Genomic DNA, 19520 nt, shown 5'->3' on the forward strand with positions numbered 1-19520 from the left:
AGATAGTGTGATGGAGGAGATAAGACGGAAGAAAGAGAGGGAAACAGCTGGTGCAGTCAGCGGCTGTGACAGAGCCTGGCCGTTTGCCGACACTAAGGGGACGTTTAGCGGTGGCAGTCACGGAGAGGCCCTCTGCTGAGGGCAACACACACACACACACACACACACACACACACACACACACACACACACACACACACACACACACACACACACACACAAGAGAACAAAGCTGTGAGGATCACACTCTACAGTAAATTCCCTCAGAGACAGAGTTTGTGAAAAAAGGTAGGTATGGCCCTGATGTGGCAAATCACACAGTGCACCATTGCAAGGCTGTGGGCCAAATTACAATATAGTAAATTAATGGAACGTATCTGTTTTGAGACACTGAAAATAAACAATTTTTAAAGTGTTGTCTCTCACTGACATTGTGTTTTTACAAATACAAGTTCCTCTGTCTAGAGGTTAACACACCTCTACACTGTTTTTCTGAACATCTGAGTATTTTTTGGACAGAAACCAGGTTACCCAGCTTCATTGAGTTTATCCAGCTCCTGCATTGTGTTACTTATCATCTCATGTAGTATGAAAAATGACTAAAGCACACACAACCACACCGACACCGACACACGGGACAATATTATAGACTTCCAGACAACTTTGAAGGTGCAGAGTTTGTCTTTCCTCTTCATTTCAAGTAGAGATTTTGTAGAAATCAAGACACTGTTCAAGGCTATAGCAAAGTGATGACATTAAAAAAAAATGTTCAGGATGAAACGTTAATCCTCATACATAATACATATTTTACAGTCCAAAAAGTTTCACAGTCCACAAAGTTTGACATAATTCTACAAAGGTAAGTCACAGGGAGGAGACAGGGGTTGATGGTTGGTTGTACAAAGCAGAGCTTTAACACCAGACTGAGGTTCACGTCCTGTGTCCCACATGTTTAGACACAAGCTGTTTTCAGCAGGACAGGGGTGGTGTCTGGGCAGAGCATGTAGGAAGCAGCACAAAACATACATTCTACTGTGGAAATCTTTGTTTTTGTTTACAGCAAATTGACCCCAGCGTGTGACCTCATCACCAAAAGCTCTCAAATCTCATTGTCTTTAAAGGTTGACATCTTCATCACATGTATGACACCTCTTTTTCATCCTGAAATATTTTCATCCTAATCATTTTGTTGTTGTTTTGTGGCTGTTATATGTTACAAAATGTCATCAACCAGCTCAGATTTTCCGATTGTCTTCTCAAATGGGACACAAGAGAAATGGAGTTAAATGCATCTCAGAGAATGCTTAAATGTGTTGGCAGTAAAAAGTTTGATATATTCAATATAAATATTTCTTTCTTGCATTATCCCACAGCATCAAATTTCATACAAAATGCTGTTGAAGACTAGTTGTATACATACATGTCTTCTTAAGGTAGACAGGGTTGTCTTATGAGACAAAGTAAAGGACATTAATAATATGATGATTAACACAACATAACTCTAAAGGCCATTTAATGATCCAAACTTTGCTGTAAGATCAAAATAATGAAAAATGGTTTAGGATACACTGCAACTTATGGAGTTTAGATTTTGATATCAGCCTCCTGCTTTAACATTAAGGGAAGAAAGAATGTGTTTGATGGTGAAAAGACTCGTGCAGCTGACACACCCCTCTACACACCCTACACTACTGGATATAAATACACATACCACACTCTCTCACCCCCTCTCACCCCTCCCTCTCTCTCTCTCTCTCCCCCTCTCTCTCTTTCTCTGCAAAACACAAACACATGCAGAGGAGTAATGTAAGTGCTCCAGAGGTGGGGAGGAGCAGACTAAATAGAGAAAGAGACAGCTATTATGGCAGCTGATGTGGCTATGCTAAGTACCCCACACTTTAAAAGCATCAATACAGCACACGCCATGGCTAATGGGCGGCTACGTCTCAACTGTCACACGACAAATGCTTTCAAGTGAGATAAATGATATTTCTTGCAAAGTATTTAAGTGCAAACAAAGAATGTGTATTTTGGTGGTGCAACTCCAAGTCAATGCAAAAGACAGTGAGAGAGTGTGTGAAAGGGAGACGTCCGGTTCAGACGGGGTCTTGGAGTCTCCCTCGGATCTCTCACTATATCGAGGGGAAGGATCGGCTGAAGTTGTTGTTGTCTCCTCATGTGGAAACACAATGGAAGAATATAGCAGGGAAAGGGTGAGTCTGGGAGGCACTGACAGATCAGGAGAGTTATCTAAATGAGATCTCCACAGTCCTGAGGACAGAGGAGAGTGTCACTGTCTGCGTGTGCACACATGTGTAACCATGTGGATGTGTGCAGCTGTGTGTCTTTGATTTAAAGGCACAATGAAGCAAAGGGTGAGATAAAACCGAAAATGTTTAATTCTATATATTTGGTTGTATTTGTTTAAAAATATCAAGCCTCAATTACATGTATTTGACATAAGGGTTTGATAATGACATCTTAGGAATCATTGCGCATTTCTTTTTTAATACATCGGCCGATTTATCTATATTGGAATTGTTTTACTCCCTAATATCAGTATTGGAATTGATCAATAATCCAAATCAGTCAGGCTCTATACTTTAGTTACTTCTAGTTTCAACTGTTTTATTACTTCTGCCTCACAATGTAATAAACTAAATAGAAAGGGGAGACTGCTTTTACTGGTTCACCTGAGTTAACCATCCATTTCTACTACTTATCTTTGTCTAGGTCTTATGCTGGGCCCTTAGTAGATTAGTTGAGACATCTTTATCCCTAGCCACCTCCTCCAGCTCCTCCTGAGGTGTTCTAGATGGAATATGTTATCCCTCCAGCATGTTCTGGGTCTGCTTCCAGTGAGATGTGTCCGACATACAGGCCTCCCTGTATCCTTTCAAAGTGAAGGATCAGCACATGTAAACATTAGTCTTTAAACCCCCTATTCTGCGGTATGAGTCATCATCATTTAAATGATTAATTTCCATTTAATTCTTTAGTAGAAGTTGAACTGCACAGTTCAACGCTTGCAGAATAACTGCACAGAATGGATCAGCTTAGAGCAAGTTTGAACAAAAAGGGGCCCTCCATGTAAACTCAACCACGTCTTTTATTTGTTTTATTTTTTAGCCTATGTTTATTTACATTTTGGTAAACTGCAAATTTAAAGGTTAGCCAATTTATCTATTAGCAATTCCTGTTTGCAAAGACATTCATGACTTAAAGATGTGCTTTATGGATGTGTATTTGCAATAGATATCAGAGATACTGGTATTCTTGCAACATGTAGGTGCGTGCGTGCGTGTGTGTGTCACAGCCTCTGCTGCTGTTGGAAGTTAGATGTTTTTTTATTATTTTGTGATGCAACACACCTTTTGCATGGTCTAAACCCAAACTTTAAAAAATGCAGCTTTCCAACACATTCATTTAAAAAGAATTTGGTGTTACGGAGTTCTAACACAACAGCACAACAGTAACAATAAGCTCCACAGTTAATCAAATGTATAAAAGTTTAACTATATGTGGTTGTTACATGTTTACATACGATACATAAAACAATACACTGTTTGCTTCAGCAAACAAGCAAAGGCAGATAAAGACATGTTCCTTATCTGTGCAACAGGAGCTACTGATAAAGAATGAAGGAATAACCTTGCTGTCAAGCACGTGAAGAGAAGACTCTGCCATATGTTATTAGTTTCAGAGCTCGGGGGCAAACATCTGTATGCAGACATCATCCACATCCAGCCTAGGGAGACAAATGCTTCTTCTTTTTAACTGAGAGCCGCCTTTTGATAGACTCGCCATCTCAATGAGACACAGTCAGACATAAAGAGAGTGACTGGCAACGCTGCAGGGAACTCTGACTATTTGTTTACGTTAGCATCTGGATGAGCGTGCAAATGTGTGTGTGTGTGTGTGTGTGTGTGTGTGTGTGTGTGTGTGTGTGTGTGTGTGTGTGCGTGTAGTGTGCACGTCTATGTCGATTTGCATGATGGTCAGCTATTGATGCTGAATGAGCCACAGTCTTAGCGGATGAATCTCTATATTGTACAACCACTTAAGACGCACTACATAAATAAATGGCAGGAAATATGTTATTTTGCTCTGTGATCATAATGGTATCTGGTGAAACAATACAAATGTATCCTCTTATCAATAAGATAAATCTATAAATTGGTATTAACATGACAGAACCATCCCTTTTTCTTAGCTACACTGCACTGCATGTATATTATTTACTCACAGTGCCGAGCACAATGTAGCTCTTTCAGGTTTTCTTGCTCATTGTTGCACATTGTAGTATTAAAGAGGTGTTTACAACTACAAACTACAGATATCAAGTATAATCCCAAGTTGTCTGAGTGCATGGAGGATCATCGGCCAGGGCAAGGGGAGTAACAAACGTAAGCACTCACTGTGGCGGAATGACTTAAAATCGCAATCTGTTGGTCATTTCACTCGAACTGCTGGGATTAAGTTCTTAATTCACTTAACTCGGTGTCCCCAGCTGTCTGGCAAATTTAACCCAGACCCTCCAGTCACCAGGTAATTGGATTTGATGATGTGAAGGTCAAGATGTCTGGGGGTTTAGCATGTTTAGGTCACAAACAGTTGTTGTTTAAAAAGCACATCTTTTTCGGTTTAGCGGGTCTAAATGACACAATGAAATTATACCTCCAGCTATCTCTGTCTGTCTGTATGTGGAACTCATGACTCAACAACAGCTCATCTTATCGGCTTCAAACTTGGCATGTTTATTGGTAAATGCCCAGGGAAGTGCCGTGTTGAATTTAGTGCGATTTGGAGACACCATACGTTCAATAATAATAACATTTGAATAAACAGCCGGCCAGCAGTCTGTAGCAGTCGGTGGGAACGGGGTGAATTGAATGCACAATGGCCTCATTGCAGGTAAACCAGATAGGAAAGCTCTGCAAACAACATCCAGCACACACACACAAAAAAAGGAAAGTGAGATTATTGTAGAACTGTTTAAGAAGGAGTCATTAACGATAAGGAATAATTCTCAATTCCCTCCAGAGCATTAACACAGGCCAAGCAAACCACCCATCCCAAACAGACACTGCACTAGTGTCATTAAATAATGTTGAAGCGATGCTGATTTTCCACCTAAAATTAAGATTGTATTCATCTTTGACTTAGTCTGCCAGTCTTTTATCAGTTTCTCAGCTTGTTCTGCCCCCCCCACCCAACCAGGAAAAACAATCAATTAATGCTACTTGGATTTGCATTGTGTAAATGATACCATTATGCATTATTTGAAAATAATAATCACTCTCCACTTCACACACAATCCTAATAGTCATTTTAAAAAACATTTTGAATATTGAGTAATAAGTTAATCATATGCTAATTGACACACATGTATATGCTACATTAAATTAATACTGTCCATTAGCACTAATGGTTGTAATTTGAAAGAAAGCATTTACCACGTGTAAGAAATGATGCTTGAACAGTAAGCCAGCACCTTCAGCCTCTGACCATTAAAAACCGAGCCCTTCCTGCCTGTGGTTTCTAGGCTAAAAGCACTCTGTTCTTTGAAAGCCTCCTCCTTTCCACCCCATTATCTACACAAGGATGTTAAACTCTCAGCTTAATCGTTTATTATTGATAGCTCGGCAAGAAGCCTTCCCCCCTGGTGTTATGGGAAAATGGTTAAGGCAGAGAAGTAAAAGACGTACGTTAAGGATTTGTACAGGCAGCCACTTCGCATCAGGGCAGCATGAGACGCTGGCCGTGTTTATGTGTACAGTATATTGTAATGTTTGAATGTTATCCAGCCTAAAAACTGCTGGGGTAAGGCGTGTGTAAGTGGTCGAACCAGCAGGTTTTCCTGATGTGAGTGTGTGGATAAGACAGAATATATGTTTGATTTAAAGTGGTAACAGTGGCCAAAGTGTTTCCGGAGCAGGAGACTAAGTAGAATAAAATCTAAATAACATGAGTCTTTTTCATATTGACAGAATTGTCTTATAACTGACCTTCACTAAGCTTCACCCCCATAGATAATAGATAATATGTTGTATTCTATCCACTTCTTTTATACACATTCTTTAAATGTGTGCAAACAAAAATGTTGGAGCAAACTCTAATTATAGCAAAGACGTTTTCATGCTTGGCTGAGGTGGAAAACTGGAAGTACGAATAAAAGGACATTTTGACAATGTGCAATGGAAACATGAAGCATGAGCCTTAAAGGAGACATATTATGTTCATATCCAGGTTTATAATTCTAATTTAGTTTATTACTTGAAAAGGTTTATATGCTAAATACTGTCCATTAGTGCAGCTCCTCTTTTCAGCCTCTGTCAGAGACACTTGGTTTTAGCTCTTGTCTCTTTGAGACCCCCCATGAAGCCCAGTCTGCTGTCATTGGCCAGCTGGTTTTCTTAGGGGGTGTACCACACAAGCCACTAGATAAGGATTCAGCAAATGTGGGGCATTGTGATGTCATAAGGTGGAAGTATATGGGACCTTTTACATACACAAAAAATGTATATAACACTAGAGGAAAGAAAAAGTGAAAAATACCTTATGTCTCCTTTACACGTCAACAAAAGCTTCTGCTAGCACAGAGTGGATGTGTCGAGGCTATTTTTCATAATTTGTAACATCTGCTGTAAACCTCATAATGTAGTTAGCTAAGGATGCTAGGTTACTGCTGTAGGTTGTAAGCTAGTTATCCAGGCCTGCAAATCTTTACAGCTTGCTCAAAGGCAGACAAACACACTGTTTAATCATTAAATTCTTTCTTAAATTTGGTTTGTTAAAGTTCTTTCAGTTTCTGCTGTAAAAAAGACACCATAGATGCAGAGTATCGCTCTAACTCTCCCATGCACATCATTTTAGCATGAGGGAGATCTTAGCTATGACCTATATATAGCTGCTTGTGGGAGGGTTTGGTCACCTGATTAGCATTTGCCCCTTCATTCAACAGCCACGTGTCAGTGTTACTGTCTGACTGCGATCTATGAAACGGAAGCACAGGGTCGATCTGTGTGGCGGGCGTATCAGGGGTTGCACCTCTTTAAAAGTTGTGGCAAGGCCTGCCGTTTATGAGCTGGATAACGTCGCTTTGACAGCATATCAATCCGTCACATCTCAGCCAAGGACGCAGAGCAAAACGTCCGCTCTGACAGATGATGCGGCCTGGGATTTTCACCATAACGGCAGAGGACAATCCAGTTTACAACGCTGCTCCGGACCACTTCTACTATGAATGTTAATCCTCAGAAAAGCCACACACACACACACGAAGCGGCGAGATGCACCAGGGTGACCTCGTTTTAAAGAGCAAAAAGTCATGTGACCACGCACTTGTGGACAGAAAGGAAGAGATAAAGAAGATGAGTAAAGAGGAGGAATGATGAGATAATGTTGAGAAAGGAAGCAGGCGAATCAGAACATGTGGATCTTGATTTTCCATCAAGGACCAGCTTCATTTGCAATATCTGACCTATTTAATATTAAACATTTGTTGTGTAATATTTCTTTAAAATAATTGGCATTTAAGCTTAGGTCAACACAACCTTTCTGCTGAAATAATAAAATATATTTAAACAGGAAAACATCTATAAATATATCTGTATCTGCTCCATATAATTGCAACCATAGAAACCTTAATCTTATCTGGCAACAGCGCTGTTCAGTCTCAAATGGTTTCATGCTCTCTAAATTAAAAGTAATGTCGGTTAATTGTATTTCTGATTAATTGTACTGGGAAAACACAATGCACACGAACAATGCAGGGCGTTATCTCAACGGTACAGTCCAGTGTGTCTCACAGCTCCACCATTAGCCCACACATGGCAAAGGAAAGATAAGTCTAACCTACAAACAGAGAAGTGATACTTATAAAACATTGATCAGAGCCCCACTAAGGCCTACGGACCAATCATTTGCCACCATTTCCTCTTTACCTCCTCCTCCTCCTCTACAACCCGTTCCCTCTGTAGGGTGTTTATATTCCACTGCCTCCTCTTCCACCTCGCTTGTCTTTAGCTGTGCATGGTAAGTGCGAGCTTATACCTGTTGACCCAGATTACCAGTTTCTTGCGGGGCCTGAACACAGGAAGTTGCTTCTGTGCTACTGAGAGCTCAGTAATGTAAAGAGAAGGGCCATCTTTTGCGAAATGTGCGGATGATTCAGGCGAGGGGTGGGGTCTGGGTATAACATGGAGGAGGCAGGACATGAAGTTTAAATTCCACAGCACAAATCACTTGTTTTTATTTACAGCACATCAACACCGGCATTTGCCCTTATCACAAAAAGCTCTCGAATCCTGGTTGAAATCTTGTCAGCATCTTCTTCATGTATGGCACCTCTTTTTCATCTGAGATAATTATATTCTTCCAGCTTTGCGCCCAATTGCTCATGGTGAATTTTATGCTGCATTCTCACATGGGCTCACTCTGGCAGGAAAAGTTCCAGAAAATGTCCAGAGGAACTGACTGGAACACAATTTATTGGCAGATTCAATTTATTGGCAGATTCTACCAAAAAGCAATGTCACACTGAACAGAAGAGGACCATTGAGATAATCCACCCTTTGGTCCTTTACTGCATTGTGGTTGCCAAAAACTGACCTGATTGAGGCTCAATAGACAGTTAACCAGACAAGTTATCCACATGCTCACTCATACATTTTATACCACTGTAGCCGTTTTAAGGCAGCGATTAATTCTCAGTATCCTAATAATATTGTCCTACATCTAACAAAGAAACTGTCTCCTGGAACCATGTGAAAATACATTTTACTGCAATGCATGGATTAAAATGCTTATTGGTTTCAGTTTGTTGGAAACGATGTTCCCCAAAGGCTCTATCTGCTGTCCAACATAACCATATCAGAGTGATACTGAGTTCTGTTGAGCCGTTTTCAGACATGACCTCCGGGTAAAATCCGGAGAATTGGCTATGGACTTTAGCTGCAGTTTGCCTTTTCACACATGCACATCGCAGCGGGGGGTTCTTTGCACAGACGCGTTCACAACAGCATCAAATCCCCCGAATAATTCAGGTGAGATGTTAGAAGCGTCATACACCCCCCCACCCCCCCCACTCACTTGTGGTCAATCCAATGGTTTCAATGGATTGTAAGCGCTGTAATATCCACATTACATACAGTAGATCTGATGCTGTGTATCAACATGCAGTGCTGTATAAAATACTTCACAAAAAAAGCCATAAAAAGTTTTTGAGCGACACAGCGAAAAAAAACCCAATCACTGTTTATGAAGTATCAGCTCTATTGAGCCGATAAGTGGCAAGTCAGTTCAGGCACAGGCCCAAAGTTGTTACTCAATAAAGGCTCCAATTAAACACCCTCCAACCCTTTCCAGTCCAACAAAACGAACACCTGACTCAGCATCACTCAATGCGACACATCTGCATCACTCTGCTTTCATCCAGGTACGGTAACACTGACGGTCACTCTTTAAAACAGCTTCAGCTTTTTGTTTTAAATGTTACGTTAATGCAGTTTCAGTTTGTGTGGGCCGTTTGATGAGTTGGAAGAGTTGGAAGAGGTTGACACGCTGTCGTGTTATATAAAGCTGCATTATAGTTGAAACAAAATGGAATGTATGCATGTGGCAGTGTATCAGATGAATAAAAAGGTGCATGGCAGCGGAGATGACGAATTTCTCTAGTAAATGCTTGTAGACGACACAAATTGAGTCATGATCCAAACAAATAGAGACTGACATGACAGTGTGTTCAGATTGATCTACTGTGTGTCATGTCGAGCATTTAAGCCGATGCGGTTCAATACCAGTGTGGAACAAATCCTCGACCCTCCATAGATGATGCGTACAGAGACACACAGGCCTGTTTACTTCAATAAAAGGGAGTTCAATAGCAGCTCAAACAAACATTTGTGGATTAACAAAATCTGTTCGCTGAGTCTCTGGAGCGCCGAACAAAGTGTCTCTTTGTACTCGAGAAGATAAAACAAATGGAATACTAGATGTGATTTTTTTGTTCTCGGAGAAGTCGGATTAGTACAGTTACAGCAGGGTAGTGCTGTAAAAGATTTTTTGACTGGTCTCCTGACTGCAACGCCTCTTGACTACATGAAATGCTAAATATAGCCTCCCTTCCCTCTCCACCAAACAGCTTCTGAGCTAATGTGGGCTGCTAGGCAGTGGTGGGCCGGGGTGTGAGAGGATGACATGCGTCCAGCGGAGATGCTCTCATCAGCGGATCTCAGCTGTGCGGTGTTTCAGTCTCAGCCACAGACTCATACCAGTCCACATGACTTCACACACTGATGCTCACTGATAACAGCGCCGGATTAGGGCCACTGTGTGTCGATATGCGAGTGTGTGCACAAATGTGTATGTGTGTGTGTGTGTGTGTGTGTGAGTTAGTGCTTAGGCCTAAGTTCCGTGGAAAAAGCCACATATATCCACACCCCACATAGCCACAAATTCCTGCCGGTAGTACCCACCAGCAGCGATGTGACCAGATTCCAGAGCGTCTGAGGCAGAGGTTTTCAATCCGGGGATCGGGAAACGCAAAGGATCACTCTTAGGGGTCATAAGATGATTACCAGTTTCCCAAAGAAAACAAGTTCTTACACTGAACTCTCTCTCTCTCTCTCTCTCTCTCTCTCTCTCTATATATATATATATATATATATATATATATACTGTATATATAATTATAGACATTTTGCTTCATTCTTTTTTTGCAACTATTGCAACTACACATTTTAATTTAAGGGCCACAACGTTTTGAGTCATTAAGTAGGTTACTAAAAATGAAGGCCTATATAAAAAGTTTATTTCTTAGACTGTATATAAAGATGGACAACATGTCTCCACTTCCTCTCACTATCCATAAGAACGCTGCCACCGATGATGTCAACTGGAGCCAGAGTCTGTGCAGTAGCAATCAGGGGATGGAGCCACGTTGTTGAGGTAACACGATCCACACGTTCAGCCAATCAGGAGTCATGTTTCACCAGGTTTTATATAAAATAATTAAATAAAACCAAACTTACCAAAAAGATGGCACTTCAACAAACCCTTTGAGATAAAATGACAGAAACCATCTTTGTGAAAAATGTATTTAAAGTGTACTTTCACTGTTTTAGTTTGATCCATTTACCATCCACTAACATGGAAGGGGGTAGGGTTTCTGACCTATACTGCAGCCAGTCACCAGGGGGGAGATCAAGATGCTTTAGCTTCACTTTTCCGGAGCTTTCATGTCGTCCATCTTTATATAAAGTCTATTGTCTATTTACAGCTAAAAAGATAAATGCAAAATGATGTTGACCAGAAAAAGACATTTCACATGCTCTAATGCACTAATTTTGTACAGAAATTCTTCATCTTAATGGCAAGGCAGTGTAAAAGGAGTAAAAGCTTTTTCAGTATTTCCCTCATGGCTTTAACTCTATTCTTCTCTTACAACCCCGGCCATCGTCTCCACGAACACAAAGTAATAGAAGATAATACTGTCAGAGCCCGTTACTATCAGATGTGCACCCAATACAAAATGAGACGGGGTGTGTTCTTAGTCTCAGGCATGACACAGTTAAATTCAACTTATATTTCTTCCCCATCCTTTTTTTTTTCATTCCTTTTTCTTTCGGTCTTTCCCTTTCTAACATTCTCTAACTCTTTCATATCGTATCTGTTCAAATCATTCATGGTATTTGTATTTCATGCTATGGAGTCTTTCTATAACATCCAACTAACAAACTTAAATACAAATCCATATGAGAAATTCGCTTTTAGATGACAAATTAATATATTGCTCATCGTGTTTCAATATGTAAAAGACTATAAATAAATGGTGGCACATCCACACACACATTTCACACAGAGGCTTTGACAGTGATTGGCATGAGCAAGATGAGATGTAGCAGCCTTCATGGTCATGTCTGCTTTTTCAAGGACAGTCTTTCAGAAACAATGTACAGATTTTTCTTATCAATATAAAAACCATCAAAAGGTCCAGAATTTATTGAAATTGCTCCTGTTTAACTAATTCCACTTAAAAAAGAAGATCTTTAAAATCCTAGAGATCCAGGATCATTGATATGGATGTTTGGGGGTGGATGCTGATATAAAATACCAGATACCCATATATCAGCCAATAAATATATTTTAACAAATTGGCAATGATTACTTAAGCCTAGTTTATGCTCGCTGTTCCTGTTCTTGCATCTAGTGCAACATGGATTGACCAAGAGTCTGTGAACAGGTCTGTCTCCACAGATATCGTAATACTCCCTCATTAATGTCAAAGCTGTTCTTTTTGTCTTCTTCTTGGCCTTTTTCCGGCATTGTGTTAATTTTCCATGTGGTGACACCTATCGTTTTTTAGAAGAATGCCATGCGTCACCACACATTCAAAATCGAGTATAAAATGGAGAGGCTTCATGTTGACATTGGCTGTGTACAATGAGCAATCATTAATAACATTATAATGAGTATAACCGCAGCTTAAGACGTCATCGTCATCGAACGTTATGACAACGAAATGTAACTGAGGGTTGATATTTGATAGATTAACCATAAACATTATATCAAATAACTATAAAGAAAAAGAAAAGAAAAGAAAATATTTCTGCATTGTTTATTCTGTAAAGTAAAACCTTTATATATCGGTGTATATCCATAAAACATAAACATAAATTCCAATATGTCTGTAAAAGGCTCATATTGGTGGATAACATTTATAATATTATCAGGTTCTATAGAGATACTGTAGGTCCAGTAAACCCTCACATTTCTCCACATTGCAAATGTGCATGCACTTGAGGAGCATTGATGCATCTAAAGGGCTTGGAGAATGATGAATTGATAAAAAAAGAAGAAGAAAAACACAAGAGCAAAGATGTAAGGAATTGATCAAACTGTGTATTACGCTGCTCCAACAGAAGCTGCAATTGTTGGCATGTTCATCCAGCTTAGTGTCTACACTAGTAACTCAGCATTACCCCCAAGACCAGGGAGGACATCGGAGGCTTCACTCTGCATTTACAGAAACATTCAAAAGTCAGCAACAATCAGACAAATCCATGGTCACTGCCAAGAAATGAGAGGCAATTTTTGTGTATCTCTGTCTTCAATCAAGGACACATTGTCTAATAAAATTACTATGAATTTTGATGAGGCTGCCACCTTCATCACCATAAAATCCATACGTGTGGAAAGCTCCGGAGTTGCATCTAAATGAGACTTGTGATGAGACTGTTTTGTCAAAAAAAGACGCTTTAAAAAGAAACATTAAAATGTTGCTCAGGAAGATGAAGATGCCCTCAATAACCCGAGCTACTACTTGTAAACCATGACAGCTCTTAGCTCCATTTCCTACTGCACGCACACACACACACACACACACACACACACACACACACACACACACACACACACACACACACACACACACACACACACACACACACACACACACACACACACACACACACACTGACTCACTTCAGAGGGATTGACTGGAGCAAGTTGAGAAAGTAGCAGCCATTACCTTGTCTGCTTGTAAACCACGAGGGCCAGAGCAATCATCACTCTTAAACACAACGTTTCCTATTACTCACACACACACACACACACACACACACACACACACACACACACACACACACACACACACACACACACACACACACACAAACACACACACTAGTGCATGGTCCATTTGCAGATGGATAAACAGAGAGGGAAATGCACAATGGCACGGCCATCTGAGGAAATGAAGAGGCTTAGCTGGAAGGATAATAGAATGACAGGGGAAAAACAAAGCCAAATAATTCATAATGCATCGTAGCATGCTGCATAACTGCACAATCAGGGAAACTGCCTTTTTCCTGGAGCGTTACAGAAGAGACAGCGTAGCTGCTTACAGAGCTGAAAGAAGTGAAGGACCTAGTTTCTGTTGCAGTAGTTTTTGGGTGACAGAGGTCGTTCTATTTCTAACCAGATAATGTAACATCACAATTTTCTAATATATTGAAATAAATTCAGAATGACTTTGCAAAACAATAAGAAATCTTGGCTGAACAGTTGCCAGTACAGGGGTCCACCATTTCATTTGCTCCCTTGCAATAAAACTCACAACAACAACAAAAAGATGTGCCGCCCATTTATATTTCAGCAGCATGCAGCTTCCTCTTCCTCCTCTTCTTCTTGCGTCTCACGGTAGACTTAGAAAGTTTTTAGGTTTTTTGGTCTTAAACACACAGGGGGTTTAAAAGAAACTGGTGCCTGGTTTAATTGGAGCTACGCTGGCAGGGCTGTGAACGCTGCACAACCAGAACCCTCAACCCAGGCAAGCAGGAACACACTAAAGCCCCATGGAGTACATACAGCTAACAAGCCTATATGCTGCACCTTTAAACTCCCTTTACACTAATAGATAGCTTTAACTCAGCTATGAATTAGCAAGTCAGTTTAAAAGCATGAGAATATGAGCTGCTGCTTCCTGAAACATCTGTTCATACACGATCTTGCTTTAAAAAACTTAAACAATGACTTTATAGGTGCAGAATATTGTGGTAAATTATGAAGAGTTGGGCATTAATTAATACGGCGCCCCTGATGGGTCACAGCAAGAATTGAGGATTAGGACACGGTCACACATATGTGAGTGTGAAGCGAAGTTCACACCTGCCAAAGTTGATCTCCAGTTGAAACCACTCTGCGATCTACTTCACCACAGGGAGTTAATATTTTATTCCCCTCTTTGCTCGCCCTGACTGGAAGAGAACGTTAGGTGAAGGATCACGACTGAAAGATTTGTTGTTTTGCTACTTTTGCGTTCTCTCAAAATACATTTTACATTACAACATATAGTTTTGTGTTACCTCGCAATACATTTCTTGTTCTATTCCTTCTGATCAGATTTGTAGTAGACTGCAACTGGAGCCGTTTTTTCCAGTCTGTACCTGTCCAACTCTGAGAGAAAACTAACCCAGTCCGACCTGAACCCGACAGGCAATGTTTTTGTGTTCGAACCTGACCCGAGCCTATAATGGAGTTAAATTAGACTGCACTGATTTTGTGTTACTCTGTCCTTGACACACATGATTATTGTTCTTTTCCCTTGATTTCAGACGTGATCTGTAAAAACAATCAGCCCAGCCAACATAACCAACCTGCCCCGGACAATATCATTTCATGGCCTTCCGACAGGTGCAGGCCGGGTGTCCACACTCTAATATGTGAACCATTTCAGCTCATTTTCTCCCACCAAAACCCTGTAGTACCAATCAGGTTATTGAATTTTACTTTGAATGGGGCATGAAGCATGCTGACATAGTCCGACTGCTTATTATATAATAAGTAAAAGTAAACTCTTAGATCAGAAGAAGAATGCAGTATGTGATCTGCAGGATGCTGTCAGATTCATTCAGAACCAGATACTGGACAACTGCACAGATACAGATGACTGCACACTTGTGCACCTATAACAAAAAGACAGTGTTGCATGATGAGAATGGGAAACTATTGCAAGATAATGTGAAACATATTGTGAGGGAACACAAAAGTATTCTTCAAAGAATCACTGTGACCCTTCGGGGGCTCCGTAAATTACATAATAGTAAGTAGTTAAAGATTTTACGTAGCTTTTTTACAAGTACTCCACAAATAGAGAAGTATATCAATCAATCTAATTGGCACAACCACACGAGCACCGGCCTGCAGCTGCTGCTCTGACAAGTTACACAGCATTAACACGCCGTACACGTCAGAGTGGATCTGTCTCTCTCTCTCTCTCTCTCTCTTTCCTTTTTTTTTTGTAATCAGCTACGTCTCTGCATCCCTCTTTTGTCGAAATTTCCTGCAGTTTCATGCCCGGGCATCAAAGAGAGCACAGCTGTGTCACTGGATGAATGCTTTAATCTATTCAGCCAGTGCATCTGTGTGCTCTGTCTTACCCTACGTCATTAGCCGCCCGCCCTGATGTGTGTATTTGTCTGTGTGTGTGTGTGTGTGTGTGTGTGTGTGTGTGTGTGTGTGTGTGTGTGTGTGTGTGTGTGTGTGTGTGTGTGTGTGTGTGTGTGTGTGTGTGTGTGTGTGGTTAGGGCTATGTGAGTACTCATGTGAGTGCATATACAGTACATTCAGTTATGCACATATACACTATGTATGAGTCTAGGTGCATATGTGCTTTCACACGTCTGCGTGTGCGCTCATGCAGGACTCAAGACTAAAAATGAAATATACACACTGACACACACACACACACACACAGATGACATGAGAGGATAATGAGGGACTTATTTTATGCCCCAAGTTGTGTTTGGTTCCCGGCTGAAGTCCATCTTAAGACATCACATCACGGACACTAATCTGTGTGATGGTCAAGTTTCCAAGCAGTGCTAAATTTAGGCCGTATCGCTGGTTTTTGAATGATGAGGGATGAGAAACAACACTCTTCATCGTCAGAAAAGGGAGAAAATAGAGGACTGGAGCTCTGCAGGAGATCGCCACAAGCTACAACATCCTCCACCCTCAACAGCAGTATTAACACTGTCCAGCAAAACATGTCTGCTTGTGTTTACAGTGACAACACATCCACATCTACAGAAAGCATCTTGATCACAAAACTAATTGTGGGATAGATTAGTCTTGACTCATATAAATCATTGTCGACTGGCTGCGTCCAATCAGACAGTCATCTATTCTGTATAATTAGCTTCACGACAGGACACTGTTTGTCCTCCTGTAATGCTGACTGAATGGATTTCACTCATTGAGTCCGAAGAAGAACACAGTTCCCTGTGCAGTTTAAGCTTAATGGCTTAAATCAGAACTTAACATTTGTGAGATTTAGTCTGCTTGACCTTTTGCTAAATCCCTCCTGAACAGAACAGTTGGACAATCGTGGTTTAGAAACACTAACTAGGGACAGCAGGTCTGTGGAGTTTCATATCTCTCCACATGTAGAAGCCATGTATTTAGGACTGTGGTAGGCGGAGGAGGCATGACATTAACATTACATTACATTAAAAAAGCCCCAATCACAACTCGTATACCCACAGTGTGGGAGCCAGTCCTGGAAGCTGTTAGAGTCTAGGCTAACATTTATGTCTTTGACCTGCTCATTATTGTATTTGGAGAAGTTTATTCTACAGCATCCAAAGCTTAACTTGTTATTTTAAATATCTTTGCATTCACCAGAAGTATCGGTTACTCCTAACATATAATGCTGGCGCTAGCCATCTCTAAACAGCAAAATGTGAACCATGCTTCCATGTGTTTCCATGTCTTTCCACATAGCTAGCTGTAGTGTTTCCATTTTTTAGCATGTCCTGCATGTAGCCATCATAGACTGTATATCAAGATGGACATGGCAACTTCCCAAAAGTCATGGAAAAGATTCTCAATCGCCCCCTGGTGGCTGGCTGCAGTATATTGGTGATTAATCCTGCCTCATCCATGTTAATGAAAGGGACATTGACCAAACTAAATGTTTGAAACATCATGGTTGACAGCCACTGCTACAAGATAGGATTTTCAACAGTCATTGAGCTAATAATGGCTTGCTATCTGACTTAATACAGCTGATCAAATCTGACAGCTGCAAAACTTGTACGTTGGCTGGCTGGAAATTAAAATGCTGCTTGAAATCAAGAACCAACTGTTTCAAATACTAGAAAATATTTCAAGAAGTAAATCTGCCACTATTATCATTCATATGGTGTCTGCTAATGTGCTAACCAAAGATGTTAAGCTTTACAGGGATAGCAATAACAGCTGAAGGAGTTGGGGCTTAGTGAATGATCTCAGTTCAAGGGTCAGATTGAGTTGGCTCAAAAACACAGCGGTCAGGTTTGGACCACATCGTCTCATAATCACCTCTCACATGGAGGGAACCATGCAGTTGGCGAAGAGGCTGCTATAATGTGAGCTTCAGTGCGAGCGCAGCCTGCATCTTCAACCTCTCACTTCCCTTTGAAGCCTTACCATGTGGGTGAGGGAGCTGGGGGATGGTAATGAATCAAGCTGAGCCATAATGAATGTCCTTATTCAAGTCTGCTTTGATGAAATTCCACCTGACTGATCTCAAATCACAGAACAAGCTTGCTGGCAACTGTCGGACCATGGTGGCTGGCAATAGGATGGAAAGCGTTGAGCGACTTCAATGATCCCTTCAGAATACTCTACTGTGTCCCCCTTTCACTTCTTATGTCCCTTCCCTCCTACTTCCTCAGTGATCACTGCGTAGGATGAAATCAGACGAGAGTTTGTTCACTTGCAGAAAACAGTCCAAGTCACTCCTGGATACTTGTCATGCCTCTACAATACAGCTTTTTCCATTTCTAAGAGGAGAATACACCCAGAGGAACATTTAAACAATCGAGACATAATTTACTGCTGCATTCATGTACTGAAACCTGCTACAATTATGAACACATGCAGCAATTAAAATGTTTTATGAGCCCTATAAAGTGATTTACTCAATGTTAGCCTTGGTCCATTCACCAGTGCACTGTTCAAATACATCAACCACATTAAAACATCATAAAAAACACGGTACTGATCACTGCAGAACAATAACCCTGTTAACAAAGCCAAAGCAATAAATACAAGCTGCTGTTTCACTTATCTCACAATTCATTTCAGAACAGTCAGTGTGTGGACGTAGAAATGAGCAAATACAATGTCTTTCTTTTTACACTTCATATGAGATGAGGTGCAGCAGTGTTATCTACAGGCTTTTTAAAAGTCTGGGGCCCATCTGGAAGCCTGCAGCTTTCAAGATAGGTACTGAAGACTGCCAGGAGTAAGAATGAAGTAATTATAGAGAAGGATCTCAACAGTGTTTAGCTGTGCGTACGGCCAACTGCCGCTGCTGCAGGTTATGAGTTGTGTTTATGACGGCTTGCCTTGCAACTCTTCTTTTTTAACAGGACTTGTAACACTGCAGGGAGAAGTGCATTTTAGTTCAACCAAAGCAAGAGTCGATAGAGTAAAAATGAAGCAGAAGATGAGGGAGATGAACAAGGTTGTTGCAGGACTGAGGGTTTGCGCTAGACTCAGAAGTTTGCATTGCGTTAATGTGGCCGTCTCTAATTGTTGGTGCTGAAGTGAAAGTCATAAGAATGACGATTACGGCTTCATGCTCGAATCACACAACACAGCCGGCTTTTGCGCTAACGTGCCATGCTGGCTATCAATGCAATGCTAAAGAGAAGTATACAGGAAATAGAATCCTAGACCAGATGACCACACACCATCTGCCTCTGTCTCCTCTTTCACATTGATGTGATTTGATTGGCCGGTGCCTCCGCTGATGGATAGCTTCTGCTGTATGCAGCTGGACAACAATGCAGTTCGACAACGTATGATGTCACCCCATTCAAAGTGAATGAGCAGCGTTTCGATTGAAGCCTCCAAAGCATACAAGTGATTACAGTGTTATTGTGTTAAAACTAATTTTACATTGATCCTCACTTTAGTAATATCATCAACACTAGTTTCAATTAATATGATGATATTTTAGAAATGTT

At 40.8% G+C, this 19520-nt stretch overlaps 1 protein-coding gene across 1 annotated transcript in view; it reads right to left on the reverse strand.

Moving 5' to 3' along the window:
- Positions 1 to 19520, reverse strand: part of pak5 (p21 protein (Cdc42/Rac)-activated kinase 5) — a 66646-nt gene that overhangs the window by 40330 nt on the left and 6796 nt on the right. The gene's annotated exons all lie outside the window — the stretch shown is intronic.

The sequence above is a fragment of the Hippoglossus stenolepis genome, chromosome 20 (assembly GCF_022539355.2).
Source record: "Hippoglossus stenolepis isolate QCI-W04-F060 chromosome 20, HSTE1.2, whole genome shotgun sequence".
Lineage (NCBI taxonomy): Eukaryota > Metazoa > Chordata > Actinopteri > Pleuronectiformes > Pleuronectidae > Hippoglossus > Hippoglossus stenolepis.